At 31.2% G+C, this 14,754-nt stretch overlaps 1 protein-coding gene and 1 non-coding gene across 2 annotated transcripts in view; one reads left to right on the top strand and one right to left on the bottom strand.

Annotated features, from left to right (window-relative positions):
* The window catches only part of LOC111686627 (tyrosine-protein kinase Btk29A-like), a 78,309-nt gene that overhangs the window by 60,064 nt on the left and 3,491 nt on the right, over positions 1 to 14,754 (top strand). The window lies entirely within an intron of this gene.
* Trnaf-gaa lies at positions 7,762 to 7,834 on the bottom strand. Its single transcript has one exon. It is a non-coding gene; the product is annotated as a tRNA-Phe (tRNA).

Raw genomic sequence — 14,754 nt, 5'->3', positions numbered from 1 at the left:
ACTAGAACTGAACTAGAACTGAACTAGAACTGAACTAGAACTGAACTAGAACTGAACTAGAACTGAACTAGAACTGAACTAAAACTGAACTAGTACTGAACTAGAACTAAACTAGAACTGAACTAGAACTAAACTAGAAGTGAACTTTAAATCGTTTTATCATCGACATTTGACTGTTTTGGCAAAAATTTAAAATTGAAATCAATTGCTTAGATCATTATGGGTTAAAAATTATCTCCAACATCCTTCATCATTCATTTGAATATAATACTAGTTTGTATATAAATAAGTATACTTCTATATAGTGAATATACTTCTTTACTTATATTTTTTCTTGTTCTCCATATAGTTTTGCATGTCAAAACTATATACTCGTACAAAAAAACAACTCAAACAAAGACATGAATGTGCATGTTAGTGCGTGAGTTTTTATATTATGTATATACATTTTTTGTTTTCGTTTCTGTCGACATGTGTCTATTCAAGTGAAATAGGGTCTGTGATACGGAGTACAAAGTTTTATTCTATTTTTGGGTTAACTTGTTATAAAATATGTGAATAAAGAATGTTTTATGATGAAGAGTTTTCTGTGAAAAAATTAAAGTTTAAATTTTGATTTAAATAGAGGTTTTATTTGAAAATAAATTTTAGTTAATTTATATTATGTTGATTTAGAATGTTTCGATCCTGGGGTGGGTTCTAAACATAGTTGCCTTTAATTTTAAAGTTCGTATTAAAAAAACAAAGCTGATGGCTGAAAGGAAAGCCTTTGGTAATATAAGACCAAACATTTTGAATATTTTATTAAATGTATATAAAGAAGAAAGGCCAACCAACACTTTGAAAGCCTTTGAAGTTTTATCGCTCGAAAATGCAACACATATGGGGGAAAAACAATTGCCAACCAGTCACTCACCCTCTTTCCAATTAACCCACATTAGTAAAACCCGCATACAAATACAAAGGTTTGTTGGTTACTTTTTCTTTTTACCCTTTTTTGGAATTGGTCTCCTTTTCTAAATTGCATATAATAAATCTAGTTCAAATGCAAGTCAAAGCGAATAAAATAAATCCATTTACAATTTTGGTTGGTGGTGGCGATGATCACGATGGTGTGATTGTTGCTTATGTTTTATCTATTCCCATTTAACCTGTCTAGAAACAATAACGAAAAAGTTTCGAAATCTATAACAAACAAACATAAAACAACTACAAAGTAGACCCACCTCTCCCCCTCCCTTTTTGAAATAATGTACTTGGTACCAAAGCTCATGTTGATATACAACAACTATTGTTTATTTAGTTCCCGAATGTGTACAACAAATCACAAAAAACTGGAACAAATGTCCATTAAAGAAAAAACAACAACAATTCCGAAACCAACAAATAAACACTATTTAGGTTAATCCAGAAAGTTTACATACAAATAAATAAATAAATAAATATTTAAACCAAATAAACAAATGGAATTCAAGATAAAAAAACCTATACAAACCATTTATGCGACCGTTTAACTGAGGATTTAAAAATTTTTAGAAATATATTTTTTTTTTGTTTTGAAACTTTAGCATAAAGCGGCATTAACAATTGACAAGCTACAGTAACAAATTTACAGATAAGCCAAATAAATATTTAATGCTTTTTTTTTGATTCTACTTTTTGGTAATATTATATTCACTGAGACCTTTTTATACACATATATTTGAAATTAACGGTTAAATATTAGAGTGTTAAAGGGGAAGATATGTAAAGAGCATAATTGAGAATTGATTTAGGAAACAGATTGTGTATTTAATGAAGTAAGTGATCAAGTGTAATAATTTTTTAAGAAGATTTTGCTTCAATAGGCTTTTGATTATATGAATCTTTTAATTTTACTTCACCACCGTACGCCCTCTACAACTTGACTATAGATGTTACTTCTGTCTTGGCTATAAGCTATAGTCTTCATTATAGTCACAAATATAATAGGGACAACAATCTTTACTATAGTCTGGACTATAGTCTCTTTACTATAGTCTGGACTATAGTCTCTTTACTATAGTCTGGACTATAGTCTCCTTACTATAGTCTGGACTATAGTATCTTTACTATAGTCTGGACTATACTCTTTTTACTATAGTCTGGACTATAGTCTCTTAACTATAGTCTTTACTACAGTCTGGACTATAGTCTTTACTATAGTCTTTACTATAGTCTGGACTATGGTCTTTACTACGGTCTGGACTACAGTCTTTACTACAGTCTGGACTATAGTCTTTACTATAGTCTGGACTATGGTCTTTACTACGGTCTGGACTATAGTCTTTACTATAGTCTGGACTATAGTCTTTACTATAGCCTGGACTATAGTCTTTACTAGTCTGGACTATAGTCTTTACTATAGTCTGGACTATAGTCTTTACTATAGTGTGGACTATAGTCTTTACTATAGTCTGGACTATAGTCTTTACTATAGTCTGGAATATAGTCTTTACTATAGTCTGGACTATAGTCTTTACTATAGTCTGGACTATAGTCTTTACTATAGTCTGGACTATAGTCTTCAGTATAGTCTGGACTATAGTCTTCACTATAGTCTGGACTATAGCCTTCACTATAGTCTGGACTATAGTCTTCACTATAGTCTGTACTATAGTCTTCACTATAGTCTGTACTATAGTCTTCACTATAGTCTGGTCTATAGTATTTACTACAGTCTGGAATATAGCCTTTACTATAGTCTGGACTATAGCCTTTACTATAGTCTCGACTATAGCCTTTACTATAGTCTCGACTATAGCCTTTACTATAGTCTTTACTATAGTCTGGAGTATAGTCTTTACCATAGTCTGGACTATAGTCTTTACTATAGTCTGGACTATAGTCTCTACTATAGTCTGGACTATAGTCTTTACTATAGTCTGGACTATAGTCTTTATTATAATGTGGTCTGTAGTCTGGACTATAGTCTTTACTAGAGTCTGCACTATAATCTTTACTAAAGTCTGGACTATAGTCTTTACTAAAGTCTGGACTGTATTCTTTGCTATAGTCTGGATTGTAGTCTTTGCTATAGTCTGGACTGTAGTCTTAACTATAGTCTGGGCTATAGTCTTTACTATAGTTTGAACTGTAGTCTTTACTATAGTTTAGACTATAATCTTTGCTATAATCTTTACTATAGTCTTTGCTATAGTCTGGACTTTAGTCGTTACTATGGTCTCGACTACTTTACTGTAGTCTTGACTATAGTCTTTACTATAGTTTTTATTACATATGGTCGAACTATAGTCTTTATTGTAATCTGGACTATATTCTTTACTATAGTCTGGACTATAGTATATACCATAGTATGATCTATAGTGTTTAGTTAGTAAGTTAGTTAGTTAGTTATTTATTTGCCTATAATGTGAATTGACTTCAATCTGTAGCCTACCAATCAACTTATGAAACAAATATACCACATATAGCGTTAGCGCACTTTCCTCAAGTGCCACAAACACATCACTAATGCGCCATAATTGACTGACTGCCTCAAAATCCCACTCTTTTAAATGCAACAACTCAGCATTTTTTGATTTTTCAATTTCAAACTCAATTTGTTTAGAGTTGTTGTAGAGTGTTAGTAATTTAAATTTAACGGACAATTATGGTTAATTTAACAACAACAAACGAATACATACAAATATACACTACACTCAATTTACACAGATTTAAATAAAGAACATTTTTTATTCATCTAATTTGATGTATTAATCTGATAAAAATTGTTTATTTATAATTTCAAAAAAATGCGTTAATGTTTATTTGTAAAAAAAGCGAAAAAAACAACTTCTCAAGTGTTGAAAAAATCTCTAAAGTGGACACTTGAGAAGTATGTGAAGCTTTAAAATGATGTGAACGAAAGTGAGTCTGAATAAGTATTTTTCTTTTTTTTAAATTTTATTATTAAGAAATACAGCTTCAAATTGACAGCATTATTATTGAAATTTTCTTGTATTTCTTTATATTCAGCTTCTTTTTTTTTATTAATATTTGTTAACGTTACACAGGAAATGTGTAAAAGGGGTTGATGATGTTGTTGATTATAATGATGTTGTTGTTAAATATTGTTATTAGATATTAAAAATAATTTATTTTTTGTTAAAGGAATTTGTGCGAAGTTTTTTTTTTCAAAAGTTTTCCAGGAAAAGTGTGTCTTTGTGTTATTTTTTAGTTAAATGGAAAGTTTGCCAATTAAATTTGAATATTATGTTTCCATGGAAATATTTTAAAAGCAAATGTTTTTAAGGAACATTCAGATCTAGCAAATATTTGAGAAAAAATACGTTTTCTTTAAAGTTATCACTTTAGAATTTCTTTATAATTTAAACCGATAATGTGAAACGTCAAGAAATTCTTTACAAAATGTCAAAAATTTGATTTTGTGTGAACATAGCATTATGGTTTTTCAAGCATGAATGTAAAAGAATAACAACAAAAATTCCAAATTAAGTTAATCTTGTTCTTTGATTCTTAATATAAATTTGTTAACCACATTCTTTGAAGAAAATTTTAAACTAATTTGATATTCTTGAAGTAATTTTGTTTCTTCATTCTCAAACACTAAAACAACCTTTACTACTTCCTTTGCTTTTAATTGGTCTTATTTTTTTGTAATTTCAAGTGGAAAATTAGCAGAACATGTTAATGTTAAGGAAAGTAGGAGGAGGAATGTTGCAATTACTTTACAGGTATTTAAATAAAATTCCATAGCAGTGGTCTGCACAAAGAGTACATTAAAAGTGCTACTTGTTGAAACCAAATCAGACCAGATTTTGATAAGTTAATAAGAATTATTGTTTTGAATGTTTTTGTTTTTATTAATTTCATATTTTTTACGGTCTATGGTGTTTCTGGCAGCCGACCAATGATTTAGTTTTCTTCTCATTTGCTTGTTTTCTTAATATCTGTCTGGAGCTGTTGAATTGTGAAATTAATGGACATTCTAAGAAATACAATTGAAATTACAGAAGTTTTAATTAAGACTTGTTAAAAGGAGAATTATTCAGATAATTAGATCTGAAATTAAGTTTTTATGTTCCTTTCATTTTCATAAGAAGGGTCATATCGTTCGATATTAGTTCTAATTGTTTCAGAGACCCTAAATATGTTTTGAAACCTTATATAAATGCCGTAGTCTTTTAAATAAAAACCATCAGTCTGACTGTCTTTCTGTCTGTAAATTATAAAAAAAAACAAATTTTGTCAAGACCCGGTATATAGTCGTAATCTAAAATTTCTCAACAAATTCTTTCGAGAATTTTTCTAGTTAAAATCCATTTAGTTATGTCCGTCTGTCAGTATGCTTGCCAATAGATAGGAGAGTCAATTTAGCGATGTCTATATGTCCATATATATTTTCTCAAGTCCCCAGATATTTTTTTAAACAAAACCTATTAGACATACTTTCGAGAAAATTTCTATTTAAAAACAGCGAAATAGGACCTTTTAGCTATCTCCAACGATTCTGCAATGTCTGTCTGTGTATATACACTTATTTTATAAAGTTATCGGATATTTTTGGATTTGAAACCTATTGATATACTTTCGAGATTTTTCTATTTATAATCAGCTAAATAAGTCTTTGGACAATATTTCCATTCGATATCAGTGAAATCTGTTCGTAAAACTCATGTGTTCTTTTTATATCCGATAAAATTTTCAAATATAATGTAATGTCTTCTGGACGTCCAATTTTGTCCAGTTTTGTTACACCATGTTGAACTGAAAGTCGTCAGTTAACACTGTTTAGCCTTTACAAGCGACTTTACATGATCCCACAGAAAATAATAGAGAAATTTAAAATCACATGATCTTTCAGGACATAATGGTTTGATATCTTTTCCGAAATCAAGTTATCACCAAATATTTATTTCAATTATCTAGTGTTTAGTTCACCCATATTTGCAATGATTGGCTCTTGCGAAAATCTATGTTCTTAGGTTGCTTTCTCCGATATCTCCGTTATATATGGACCGATTTACCGATATCTCAGTTACATATTTATTCAACAATAAAGTTTCGTATAATGTAGATATCTGAGATCCTCCATTTTGGTGTGATTGTAATCCGTGTAAAAAGATGTGCCACTAGTACCTATAGTCTGCGGGGGCTATACCCTGGTGTTCTTAAAAGAATCGATGGAGCAAAGAGACTGAAATCCAGTCATATTTATCCTCCAAGGCAGATTTACGGTCTTTGTATTGTCTCGGTTATTGGAGAGGCAAAGGTTGTAAAAGTACCTCCCTGATATAAGACTGAAAGGGTGGATGGGTGCCCTTGCCGAAAAAGACAACAGATAACCCGAAAGCGTCGATTATAAGTTGGTATTAATTGTGATATACGGAATGCATAAAGAAGTGTCATACCTTGAATGAGCCAACTTTTCTCAATGAATCCGCCGGATAAATGAACAATGTGCCTGATTGAATGGTGATGGATGTATGGTATCTTACTTAAGTATTACCATTGAATTTTTCTTCCTTGGCCAGGACTTACTCTGTTCAAATCACGTTTACCACAGAGTGTTCTCTGTATGTAGTTGTTTTTGTCCTATATGTCTACAGATTATGTCTTTAGGTGCTGATCACAGATTAGATTAGCTCGAATACTCGAGCAAAATGCTTGTTCAAGGATCATCATCATGTTTTATCGATACTATAATAGAATATGTTCCTCTGAAATTAGGGAATTCGACAGTCTTCAAGAATACACCCATTTGTGGTCGATTGGCCAGTGAACAGCACAACACATTACAGGGAAAATGAATTCTTTAGCCGCATTGTTCGTATATGGAACAAACTTTCTGCAGAAGTATTCTCTGACACTTTCGGGGAGAAAAGATTTAAATCAAATGTCCACAAACACTACTCCCTCTATCTTCCCTCCCACAACCTGTTTTTCTAGTTCCACCACAATATACTGCAGGGTAGGGGTCATTCCCTGAGTGCTGGTCCAAGAAAAAAATCATATTTCATATTTGTTTGATTCGTAATTTGATCTACGGAATACGACTCTCTTGGTGCTGTTGCCGAATCAACAGAGATTATCACCGTCTGCTTGTTTGTAAACGGGTAATAATGTTTTTGCATCTCGGAAGTTATGCAATGGGGCAACATTGATCAGAGATTTGCGAGTACTGGAGCAGAGTTACTTAACAAAACAATATACACAAATTTACCATCCACGAGTGAATCCAAGGCACTGAAAAGTGGGGTTGGTGAATCATTTAACAGCTCCACCTGTGACTTAAAAGGCACCACGTAAAACCTTGTACATACGGTCATACAGTCCAATCGTTAACTCCATTATTTATAAGAAGTAGGAATATATATTTCAGGAATCGGAAAATTATTGATAGAAAACGTATAAAAATAAGTCATTTGTCCAATTCACAATCGATGTTGTACAATTATCCAATTCACAATAGTAGTCATATCGTTGTATGTCATAAAAATTGTTTAAATAAGTTTTTTTTTTCGAAACAATAACAAATCAATTGTAAAAAAAATTACGAGATACTACGATACAACCGTAGTATCTCGTAATTTTTTTTACAATTGATTTGTTTTTGTTTCGAAAAAAACTTATTTAAACTATTTTTATGACATACAACGATACGACAACGATTGTGAATTGGATAATTGTATTTTAAATTTAAAATGCCAATAAATTAAAAATTTTAAATATTGAAATAAAATCAAAATTAAAAAAAAAATAATAATAAAAATTCTCATTTGCCGAAACCCGGGATTGAACCGGGGACCTTTAGATCTTCAGTCTAACGCTCTCCCAACTGAGCTATTTCGGCTATGTGATTAAGCAAACTGGAATACTATTACAACTACTAAACAAACTGATAAAGAAATGTAAATTTTAAAAACAAATTATGATGAATACATAATGAAACCGAAAACAAAAATATTTATAATTTAATGATAAGAAAAACACAAAAAAATTCCCACAGCTCCATTATAGATTATATATGTATGTGTATATAGAATATCTAACCCTTAGCACTAAATAAAACATTTATACACAAATAAAATGCATGCCTATTAAGGTTAAAAAAATGAGTCTTTACGACAAAACACACACTTAATAAAACCCCCTGCCTAGAATTGATGATCTTGATGATAATAAATTGTTTTAAAATTATAGACGACAGCAATAAACAAACTACTTGCAACAAAAAAAAAAACACATTTTAATAAAAGGAAATTCAAAATTATGCGAATGGATTAAAATTTTAAAGAAAAAAAGGAAAATTTAAATTTGACTTAAAAAATTCCTCTTAAAAACTAAATGCTTGGCTGAGTTTTTCTTTTCAGCTATAAAAAACAATTTCTAGGAATTTCATAGAATTGTAGGCGTTAACACTCGCACTAACTAACCTGTTGAAATTAAAGGAAAAACTTCTTTATGTATAATTATACCCTACAACACATTAGTGTGAGGGTATATTGGGTTTGTGCTGATGTTTGTAACGCACAATAATGTTTGTCCTATAGCCACCTAAAAGTATACAAATCGCCTTAGAATCATTTAGCTATATCCGTCCGTCTGTATGTCTGTCTGTCCGTCAGTCTGTCTACAGCACTACATCACAGGGTTTGTGCTGATGTTTGTAACGCACAATAATATTGGTCCTGTACCCACCTAAAAGTATATTAATCGGCTTAGAATCATTTAGCTATGACTGTCTGTCTGTTTGTCTGTCTGTTTGTCTGTCTGTTTGTCTGTCTGTTTGTCTGTCTGTTTGTCTGTCTGTTTGTCTGTCTGTTTGTCTGTCTGTTTGTCTGTCTGTTTGTCTGTCTGTTTGTCTGTCTGTCTGTCTGTATGTCCGTCTGTCTGCCGATCTGTCTGTCCGTCCATGTAAATCTTGTAATCAAACTACAGGTCGAAATTTTGAAGATAATTCTATAAAAAAATTAAAAAAATTTGGCACATGACCTTCTATTGTCCCAGGGACTAAACCTATGGTTAAGATCGGTCCATTATTTCACCTAGCCCCCATACATCAGGACCCCCGAATAGTTCTTGTAAACCTTATAATCAAACAACAGGTTGTAATTTGGGAAATAATTCAATGAAATATGCCACATGATATTCTATGATACTATAAACGAAGCCTATTGAAAATGGTTAACATCGGTCCATTATCTCACCTAGCCCTCATACATCTAAACCCCGAATAGGGCTTGTAAATCTTGTAATCAAACTACAAATCGCAATTTGGCAGAAAATTCAATGAAATTTTACATATGATATTCTATGGTACCGTAAACGTATCCTATAGAATATGGATAACACCGGTCCATTATTTCACCTAGCCCCCATGCAACTGAACCCCAAATAGGGCTTGTAGACATTGTAATAACTACAAGTCGCAATTTGTTGAATAATTCAATGAAATATGACACATGATATTCTATGGCACCGTAAATGAATCCTATAGAATATGGTCAACACCGGTCCATTATTTCACCTAGCCCCCATACATCAGGACCCCCGAATAGTTCTTGTAAACCTTATAATCAAACAACAGGTTGCAATTTGGGAGATAATTTAATGAAATATGACACATGAAATTTTAAAATACTGAAAACGAAGCCTTTTGAAAATGGTTAACATCGGTCCAATGTTTCACCTAGCCCCCATACTCTAAAGCCCCGAATAGGGCTTGTAAACCTTGTAATCAAACTACATGTCGCAATTAGGGAAATAATTCAATGAAATTTGGCTCATGATGTTCTATGATACTGGAAACGAAGCCTTTTGAAAATGTTTAACTCAGGTCCATTATTTCACCTAACCCCCATACAACTGAACCCCCGAATAGGGCTTTTAAGTTCATAATTATGTTGAATTTACTCTTATCTCGACAAAAAGCTGCAAAATCAAGTTTCATACTAGCCTTAATGACCCTGATGAACTTTATAATTATAGAGCCTCATTTGACCCTAGCCCCCATAAAAAGTCCCCTTCAAAATATGACTTAAATGTCACACAATTCTAATCAACAATTAATAGCTCAAGTATGTGTATCTGAGACTAGGTACAATTCAACCTAAAAGTTTTATAATGAAAACAAATTCACATTTTACTTTTTGTAACAGGTGTAGGATATTATATGGTCAGCATCGCCCGACTATAACTTCTCACTTGTTTTTTATTGTTGTTGCCTTTTGGCTATAAAACATAGCCAAACAACTTGCAGTTTAACTACAAATTATCACTGGGAAATATTTGTTGTTAATTTTATGTTTGTTAAACGAACACAAAATAATGATCATTATAATCATGTGAAACTGCCAAAAACAAAAGCAACAGGATGTCCGTTTATTTAATAATTAGTTTTTTTATTTTCATTTAAATTTTTTAAATTCAATTATATGCATTTGCAACGTCTGCTATTTATGTCTGTTTTAATAAAAGGAATCTTTGTTGGAAATACAATTTGTGGGAGAATTAAAAAAAAAGTTCTTTTAAACAATGTCACTTTTTGTAAACGCTTAGCTATTCGAGATGTCATGACATAAACTTAAGAAAAATCCCTAGTTTTTGATCATATTTGAGAGGTTATAACAGTGCAAAGACACTTTTATTTATGAAATCTGTTACATCATCTGTAAGTCTACAGAGTCCTATACATAATTTTCTACAGGTTTCAGCTTCAGAATTTATGCATCACACTAGTTATTCGAGATATCGTGACATAAACTTAAAACAAATCCCTTGTTTTTCTTCATATTTGAGAGGTTATAACAGCGCAAAGACACTTTTATTTATAAAATCTGTTATATCATCTGAAGGTCTACCTAGTCCTATACATAATTTTCTAAAAATTACTGATTCGAGACATTGTGTCATAAATTAAAAAAAGAAAACCCTCGTTTTTACGTTTACATCATATAAAATCTCTTACATCATCTGAAAGTCCAATCTGTATGCTTTATAAAAAGTTTTTAACCTCTATAATATCTTCTTCCTTTTTCACGATATAGGAAAAAAACCTAGATCAAAGTGTTTCTAAAGTTTTGAGCTACACTGGCCTTAAAATTAATACAACACATCAGTAATTCAAGATTTATAAAAATCCCGCATTTACATCTTCTGAAAGTCCAAGTTTTTACTATAAATTCTGTATTTTTTCGAGATATAACCGAAAGCCTTAAACAACTATAAATTATGAAAAACTTTGACTTGAGATATTATCGTCCGTTAAAGTTTGTGGTTTCAAAATAATGGAGTCATAAAATTCTATTTCGAAAAAAAGTAAAAATCTTTTTCCCATTTCCTTAAGAAAATTATACTTTAAACTCCCTCCGGTGGTCCATATGCGCTATAAACTTCATGGTAAAGTTTTATCAAGTTTTGCATTCAATTTGTAATTTCTTCAATATCTTTTTCGATTCGATAAAGCAAATCAACTATTGTGAATGAATTGTTCACAACAAGTTCACGATTGCAAATTTCTCTTCGAAAGAAATAAAAATTTTAAGGAAACAAAATTTTCACTTCTATTGACGATTGTTGATGAAATTTTGTAAACATTGAACAGTTGCTTCACACAAAATCAACTATTGTGAATGAATTGTTTACAACAAGTTCACGAGAGCAATTTTCCCTTTGAAGGAAATAAAAATTTCAAGGAAACAAAATTTTCACTTCTATTGGCGATTGTTGATGGAATTTTCTAAACATTGAACAGCTGTTTCATACAACATCAACTATTGTGAATGAATTGTTCACAACAAGTTCACGACAGCAATTTTCACTTCGAGAGAAATAAAAGTTTCATTTAAACAAAATTTTCACTTCTATTGGCGATTGTTGATGTAATTTTGTAAACATTGATAAGCTGTTCCATACAAAATCAACTATTGTGATTAAATTACAATAGTAATTTTCCTTTCGAGGGAGACGAAAAATTTCAAGGAAACACAATTTTGACTTCTATTGGCTATTGTTGATGGAATTTTGTAAACATTAAACAGCTGTTTCATACAAAATCAACTATTGTGAATGAATTGTTCACAACAAGTTCACGAGAGCAATTTTCTCTTCGAGAGAAATAAAAATTTCAAGGAAACAAAATTTCCACTTCTATTGGCGATTGTTGATGGAATTTTGTAAACATTGAACAGCTGTTTCATACAAAATCAACTATTGTGAATGCATTGTTTACAACAAGTTTACGATTGCAATTTTCCCTTGGAGGGAAATGAAAATTTCAAGGAAACTAAATTTTCACTTCTATTGTGAATAGAAGGTGAATATGTTTTTAATTTAAGATTTTAAAATTTAAATAAAAATGTTATTAAAAGATTAATACCAAGTTTTGTTTTCCCTGAGTGTAAAAACTTTTGCAACATTTCATTATTCTTTCCTTTACTTTAATTGGAATTGAGCAAAATACCTCAAAAACCTCTTGTCAAAAGAATAAAAGTTTTGTTGTTTTTGGTGGGGGAAAGGGGGGGGGTTTTGCTTTTGAAAAGCACGAAAACAAAATAAACTTTTAATACAAAAACTAAATAAGAAACTATTTAAGTGTTAACCTACATTTTGGGGGCCTTTAGACTTTTTGAGGTTTTTATCTGTGTTGTGCATTTTAGTTTTTTTATGTCGTATTTTTTTTATCAATTATTAAAAAGAATTTATCAAAAAAAAAAGTTTCTTTGTTTTGGTTACAAAACATTTAAATTTTTGTAAAATGCATTAGTAACGCCTCTCACTCACATAACGTAACGTAACTCAGGAATTATTATTAAAAAAAATGAAATAAAACCAAACAAATCAATAAGAGAATAAGTTTTTTAAGACCTTTTTTCGTTTATGGTTTGTGTCAGACAATCAGGCCTGGTTTTTTTATTCTTATCAAAAAGACAATAATTAAAAATTAACGAAAAAAAAACAACGTGTGTGAGTTTGTTTTACAGCGTTAACGTGAATGTATGTGACTCATTAATCAACACAATTTTACACAACAAAAAAAGGTTTGAATATAGAAAGAGATCGAAAGAAAAAAAATGTCTTACAAAAATAATTGATCACATCATCATCATCATAAAGATCATTTATTGAAAAAACAAAACAAGCAGAGCTATAAATTGAAAACAGACCACAAATCAGCAACAACAACAACACCAACAACGTCATGATTATGATCATAAACATTATTTTCAAATGAAACTCTACTTACAACAAATACCCTACAACATCATGCTGTGTTGGGTAAACAAAGAAGTGCGGCTGTTTTCAGTTTTATCTCCTGATTATTGTCTTCTTGTCTTGACCACTTTCCATATAAAATTCCACTCCAACACCAAACACAAACATTATGATGATCACTTTGCTTAAGAAGGTCATTTTAACTGATCATCATAATTTGTGTTCTTTCTTTTGCTTTCTTTTCTTTCCCTCTGACCAGTTGGTTGTGTGCCACTTAAAATTATATTCAATTGTCTTCCATTTCAATGATTTTATATTCGTGATTAATCTACATTTCTTAACATGACTTTCAATTGGTTTCGCTTTCGGTAATTCTGTAGAAAGAAATGTTTCTCTCTTGTTTGTTTGTCAGATAATTTATTAATTTTGTATGTGTGTCGAATTCGATAAAAGAGAAAGAGAGAGAAAAAAACACCGTATTTAAGGATTCAATTAATTATTGCCATATTGGTATTTATGTATGTATTTTGAATAAATAATTTATAAGAGTGGAGAAAATGGAATAAAGTACTTAGTCATGGAATATTTTTGGTAAATTATTTTTAAAGTCGGGATCAACAAGGGGCTAATGTTTGAAGTCAAATAATGAATATTAATATCGACTAGACTATCCCAGCAGTTCGACGGGACAGTCTTGAACTGACCACTTAACCTACTACTTGTGGTGGCCCCTAGCCACCTGACTACCCAGGTGACCGACCATTTTAACATGGGCTTGTCCTACATGGAATTCAATCGTCACTCTACACCACACGAAGGGACAGTAACGAGACGATTGCCTCTGCTCTTGCTTACAAAGGGGACACTAAAGTAACGACTGCCTTTCGGAAAGAAAAATAACTTGTAAGAGTATAATCTCTAGGTTACTCAAGGACAGTAAAAAGGCGCTCCCGCTTACAAAGAGGACACTAAAGTGACGATTGTCTTCATTCTCGATAACAAAGGGTACATTCGTGACGAATGACCCAAAACATACAAATAACGATCATCCAGGTGGTTAACTATTAGTGGAAATTACTGTCTTTTTCGTATGCATTGACTCATTGTCGAACTACTGGGATAGAATAGACTATATACTAGACTATCGACTAGACTGTAGACTAGACTTTAGACTGGATTATAGATTAACCTAGATTATATACTAGACTATAGACTACACTTCACATTAGATTATAAACTAGTTTACAGACTAGACTATGAATTACAGACTAGATTTGGACTACAATGAAGATTAGCCTAGGCTCTAAACTAGTCTATTCTAGACTATAGACTAGACTATAGACTAAACTATAGCCTAGACTATAGACTAGATTATAGACTAGACTATAGACTAGACCATAGACTATACTATAGACTAGACTATAGACTAGACTATAGACTAGACTATATACTAAACTATAGACTAGACTATAGACTAGACTATAGACTAGACTATAAACTAGACTATAGACTAGACTATAGACTAGACTATAGACTAGACTATAGACTAGACTATAG

This window comes from Lucilia cuprina, chromosome 2 (genome assembly GCF_022045245.1).
Source record: "Lucilia cuprina isolate Lc7/37 chromosome 2, ASM2204524v1, whole genome shotgun sequence".
In the NCBI taxonomy this organism is placed as follows: Eukaryota; Metazoa; Arthropoda; class Insecta; order Diptera; family Calliphoridae; genus Lucilia; species Lucilia cuprina.
The sequence above is the reverse complement of the archived record's forward strand: the minus strand, read 5'-3'. Positions and strand labels throughout refer to the sequence as shown.